This window comes from Arachis stenosperma, chromosome 7 (genome assembly GCF_014773155.1).
Source record: "Arachis stenosperma cultivar V10309 chromosome 7, arast.V10309.gnm1.PFL2, whole genome shotgun sequence".
In the NCBI taxonomy this organism is placed as follows: Eukaryota; Viridiplantae; Streptophyta; class Magnoliopsida; order Fabales; family Fabaceae; genus Arachis; species Arachis stenosperma.
Genome location: NC_080383.1, coordinates 38,444,738 through 38,450,867, shown reverse-complemented (window position 1 = coordinate 38,450,867; position 6,130 = coordinate 38,444,738). Strand labels below are relative to the sequence as shown.

At 41.1% G+C, this 6,130-nt stretch overlaps 1 non-coding gene across 1 annotated transcript; it reads left to right on the top strand.

Moving 5' to 3' along the window:
- The first annotated feature begins 5,762 nt into the window (after positions 1-5,762).
- LOC130942700 (small nucleolar RNA R71) lies at positions 5,763-5,870 on the top strand. Its single transcript, XR_009071261.1, has one exon. It is a non-coding gene; the product is annotated as a small nucleolar RNA R71 (small nucleolar RNA).
- The last annotated feature ends 260 nt before the right edge of the window (positions 5,871-6,130 follow it).

Below are 6,130 nucleotides of genomic sequence, written 5' to 3'. Positions count from 1 at the left end.
CAGGTTTTTACAGGAGATTTATTAAGGACTTTAGTAAGGTAGCACTTCCCCTATCCAGATTGCTGCAGAAGGATATTGAGTTCGAGTTCAGTGAGAATTGTAAGCAAGCGTTCGATAAGCTGAAGACCAATGGTACACGAAATTGTGATCATCAATGGCGCCATCAACATGGTACGCTCAATTGCAATCTCAACTCTTTATCACAACTTCGCACAACTAACCAGCAAGTGCACTGGGTCGTCCAAGTAATAAACCTTACGCGAGTAAGGGTCGATCCCACGGAGATTGTTGGTATGAAGCAAGCTATGGTCACCTTGTAAATCTCAGTTAGGCAGATTCAAATGGTTATGGATGATATATGAATAAAGCATAAAACAAGGATAGAGATACTTATGTAATTCATTGGTGAGAATTTCAGATAAGCGAATGGAGATGCTTTGTCCCTTCCGTCTCTCTGCTTTCCTACTGTCTTCATCCAATCCTTCTTACTCCTTTCCATGGCAAGCTGTATGTTGGGCATCACCATTGTCAGTGGCTACAATCCCGTCCTCTCAGTGAAAATGTTCAACGTACCCTGTCACGGCACGGCTAATCATCTGTCGGTTCTCAATCAGGTTGGAATAGAATCCATTGATTCTTTTGTGTCTGTCACTAACGCCCAACCTTCAGGAGTTTGAAGCTCGTCACAGTCATTCAATCATTGAATCCTACTCAGAATACCACAGACAAGGTTTAGACCTTCCGGATTCTCTTGAATGCCACCATCAATTCTAGCTTATACCACGAAGATTCCGATTAAGGAGTCCAAGAGATAAACATTCAAGTCTTGTTTTCTTGTAGAACGGGAGTGGTTGTCAGGCACGCGTTCATAAGTGAGAATGATGATGAGCGTCACATGATCATCACATTCATCAAGTTCTTGAGTGCGAATGAATATCTTGGAATAAGAACAAGCTGAATTGAATAGAAGAACAATAGTAATTGCATTAATACTCGAGGTACAGCAGAGCTCCACACCTTAATCTATGGTGTGTAGAAACTCCACCGTTGAAAATACATAAGAACAAGGTCTAGGCATGGTCGTGAGGCCAGCCTCCCAATGATCTAAGATAGCATAAGACTAAAGATAGCTACCAAGATGAGAATACAATAGTAAAAGGTCCTATTTGTAGAGAACTAGTAGCCTAGGGTTTACAAAGATGAGTAAATGACATAAAAATCCACTTCCGGGCCCACTTGGTGTGTGCTTGGGCTGAGCATTGAAGCATTGTCGTGTAGAGACTTCTCTTGGAGTTAAACGCCAGCTTTTGTGCCAGTTTGGGCGTTTAACTCCCATTCTTGTGCCAGTTCCGGCGTTTAACGCCGGACAATTTTGACCTGATTTGGAACGCCAGTTTGGGCCATCTTGGACTATTATACATTGCTGGAAAGCCCAGGATGTCTACTTTCCAACGCCGTTGAGAGCGCTCCAATTGGGCTTCTATAGCTCCAGAAAATCCACTTCGAGTGCAGGGAGGTCAGAATCCAACAGCATCTGCAGTCCTTTTCAGCCTCTGAATTAGATTTTTGCTCAGGTCCCTCAATTTCAGCCAGAAAATACCTGAAATCACAGAAAAATACACAAACTCATAGTAAAGTCCAGAAAAGTTAATTTTAACTAAAAACTAATAATAATATAATAGAAACTAACTAAAATATACTAAAAATAATGCCAAAAAACGTATAAATTATCCGCTCATCACAACACCAAACTTAAATTGTTGCTTGTCCCCAAGCAACTAAAAACCAAATAAGATAAAAAGAAGAGAATATGCAATGAATTCCAAAAATATCTATGAAGATCAGTATTAATTAGATGAGCGGGGCTTTTTAGCTTTTTGCCTCTGAACAGTTTTGGCATCTCACTTTATGCTTTGAAATTCAGAATGATTGGCTTCTATAGGAACTCAGAATCCAGATATTGTCATTGATTCTCCTAGTTAAGTATGATGATTCTTGAACACAGCTACTTTATGAGTCTTGGCCGTGGCCCAAAGCACTATGTCCTCCAGTATTACCACCGGATACATACATGCCACAGACACATAATTGGGTGAACCTTTTCAGATTGTGACTCAGCTTTGCTAGAGTCCCCAATTAGAGGTGTCCAGGGTTCTTAAGCACACTCTTTTTGCCTTGGATCACAACTTTATTTTTTTCTTTTTCTCTCTTTTTTTTCGTTTTTTTTCTATTTTTTTTCTTTTTTTGAATAATCACTGCTTTTTCTTGCTTCAAGAATCATTTTTATGATTTTTCAGATCCTCAGTAACATGTCTCCTTTTTCATCATTCTTTCAAGAGCCAACATTCATGAACAACAAATTCAAAAGACATATGCACTGTTTAAGCATACATTCAGAAAACAAAAGTATTGCCACCACATCAAGATAATTAATCTATTATAAAATTCAAAATTCATGCAATTCTTCTCTTTTTCAATTAAGAACATTTTTCATTTAAGAAAGGTGATGGATTCATAGGACATTCATAACTTTAAGGCATAGACACTAATATACTAATGATCATGTAATAAGACACAAACATGGATAAACATAAGCATAAAATTCGAAAAACAAGAAAATAAAGAACAAGGAAATTAAAGAACGGGTCCACCTTAGTGATGGCAGCTTATTCTTCCTCTTGAAGATCTTATGGAGTGCTTGAGCTCCTCAATGTCTCTTCCTTGCCTTTGTTGCTCCTCTCTCATGATTCTTTGATCTTCTCTAATTTCATGGAGGAGGATGGAATGTTCTTGGTGTCCCACCCTTAGTTGTCCCATGTTGGAACTCAATTCTCCTAGGGAGGTGTTGATTTGCTCCCAATAGTTTTATGGAGGAAAGTGCATCCCTTGAGTCATCTCAGGGATTTCATGATGAGTGGGATCTCTTGTTTGCTCCATCCTTTTCTTAGTGATGGGCTTGTCCTCATCAATGGGGATGTCTCCCTCTATGTCAATTCTAACTGAATAACAGAGGTGACAAATGAGATGAGGAAAGGCTAACCTTGCCAAGGTAGAGGACTTGTCCGCCACCTTATAAAGTTCTTGGGCTATAACCTCATGAACTTCTACTTCATCTCCAATCATGATGCTATGAATCATGATGGCCCGGTCTATAGTAACTTCGGACCGGTTGCTAGTGGGAATGATTGAGCGTTGGATAAACTCCAACCATCCCTTTGCCACGGGCTTGAGGTTATGCCTTCTCAGTTGAACCGGCTTCCCTTTCCTCTTTCTAGAGGTTTCTCCGGCCTTGGATGCCATAAATGGTTATGGAAAAACAAAAAGCAATGCTTTTACCACACCAAACTTAAAAGGTTTGCTCGTCCTCGAGCAAAAGAAGATAGAAGAGAGTAGAAGAAGAAGAAATAGAGGAGATGGAGATGGCTTTGTGGTTTGGCCAAAGGGGGAGAAGTAGTGTTTAGGGTGTGTGAAAATGAAGGAGTGAAGATGGGTTTATTTAGGGGTGGAGAGAAAGATGGGATTTGATAGGTGAGGGGTTTTTGGGGAAGAGGTGTTGAGGTGATTGGTGAATGGGTGAAGAAGAAGAGAGAGGGTGGTGGGGTAGGTGGGGATCCTGTGGGGTCCACAAATCCTGAGGTGTCAAGGAAAAGTCATCCCTGCACCAATTGGTGAGCAAGAATGCTCTCTGTGCTAATTCTGGCATTAAACGCCGGGCTGGTGCCCATTTCTGGCGTTTAACACCAATTTCTTGCCCTTTCCTGGCGTTTAATGCCAGTCTGGTGCCCCTTTCTGGCGTTAAACGCCCAGAATGGTGCCAGACTGGGCGTTAAACACCCATTTGCTGCCCTTACTGGCGTTTAAATGCCAGCAAGGTCTTCCTCCAGGGTGTGCTGTTTTTCTTTCTGTTTTTCATTCTGTTTTTACTTTTTCAATTGATTTTGTGACTTCTCATGATCATCAACCTACAGAAAACATGAAATAACAAAGGAAAATAGATTAAATATATCATTGGGTTGCCTCCCAACAAGCACTTCTTTAATGTCAGTAGCTTGACAGAGGGCTCTCATGGAGCCTCAAAGATACTCAGAGCAATGTTGGAACCTCCCAACACCAAACTTAAAGTTTGAATGTGGGGGTTCAACACCAAACTTTTGTGACCTCCCAACACCAAACTTAGAGTTTGACTGTGGGGGCTCTGTTTGACTCTGTTTTGAGAGAAGCTCTTCATGCTTCCTCTCCATGGTGACAGAGGGATATCCTTGAGCCTTAAACACAAAGGATTCTTCATTCACTTGAATGATCAATTCTCCTCTGTCCATATTAATCACAGCCTTTGCTGTGGCTAGGAAGGGTCTGCCAAGGATGATGGATTCATCTATGCACTTCCCAGTCTCTAGGACTATGAAATCAGCAGGGATGTAATGGTTTTCAACTTTCACCAAAACATCCTCTACAAGTCCATAAGCTTGTTTTCTTGAGTTATCTGCCATCTCTAGTGAGATTCTTACAGCTTGTACCTCAAAGATCCCTAGCTTCTCCATTACAGAGAGAGGCATGAGGTTTACACTTGACCCTAAGTCACACAGAGCCTTCTTAAAGGTCATGGTGCCTATGGTACAAGGTATTGAAAACTTCCCAGGATCTTGTCTCTTTTGAGGTAATCTCTGCCTAGACATGTCATCTAGTTCTTTGGTGAGCAGAGAAGGTTCGTTCTCCCAAGTCTCATTACCAAATAACTTGTCATTTAGCTTCATGATTGCTCCAAGGTATTTAGCAACTTGCTCTTCAGTGACATACTCATCCTCTTCAGAGGAAGAATACTCATTAGAGCTCATGAATGGCAGAAGTAAATCCAATAGAATCTCTATGGTCTCAGTGTGAGCCTCAGATTCCCATGGTTCCTCATTAGGGAACTCATTGGAGGCCAGTGGACGTCCATTGAGGTCTTCCTCAGTGGCGTTCACTGCCTCTTTATCCTCTCCAAGTTCGGCCATGTGGATCATGTTAATGGCCTTGCATTCTCCTTTTGGATTCTCTTCTGTATTGCTTGGAAGAGTACTAGGAGGGAGTTCAGTAATTTTCTTGCTCAGCTGTCCCACTTGTGCCTCCAAATTCCTAATGGAGGACCTTGTTTCAGTCATGAAACTTTGAGTGGTTTTGATTAGATCAGAGACCATGGTTGCTAAGTCAGAGTGGCTCTGCTTAGAATTCCCTGTCTATTGCTGAGAAGATGATGGAAAAGGCTTGCCATTGCTAAACCTGTTTCTTCCACCATTATTGTTGTTGAAACCTTATTGAGGTCTCTGTTGATCCTTCCATGAGAGATTTGGATGATTTCTCCATGAAGAATTATAAGTGTTTCCATAGGGTTCTCCCATGTAATTCACCTCTTCCATTGAAGGGTTCTCAGGATCATAAGCTTCTTCTTCAGATGAAGCATCCTTAGTACTGCCTGGTGCAGCTTGCATTCCAGACAGACTTTGAGAAATTAAATTGACTTGCTGAGTCAATATTTTGTTCTGAGCCAGTATGGCATTCAGAGTATCAATCTCAAGAACTCCTTTCTTCTGATTTGTCCCATTGTTCACAGGATTCCTTTCAGAAGTGTACATGAATTGGTTATTTGCAACCATTTCAATGAGTTCTTGAGCTTCTGTAAGCGTCTTCTTCAGATGAAGAGATCCTCCAGCAGAGCTATCCAATGACATCTTGGACAGTTCAGACAGACCATCATAGAAAATACCTATGATGCTCCATTCAGAAAGCATGTCAGAAGGACACTTTCTGATTAATTGTTTGTATCTTTCCCAAGCTTCATAGAGGGATTCTCCTTCCTTCTGTCTGAAGGTTTGGACTTCCACTCTAAGCTTACTCAATTTTTGAGGTGGAAAGAACTTTGCCAAGAAGGCATTGACTAGCTTTTCCCAAGAGTTCAGGCTTTTTTTAGGTTGTGAGTCCAACCATATCCTAGCTTTGTCTCTTACGACAAAAGGGAATAGCATAAGTCTGTAGACCTCAGGGTCAACCCCATTAGTCTTGACAGTGTCACAGATTTACAAGAATTCAGCTAAAAACTGATGAGGATCTTCCAATGGAAGTCCATGGAACTTGCAATTCTATTGCATTAGAG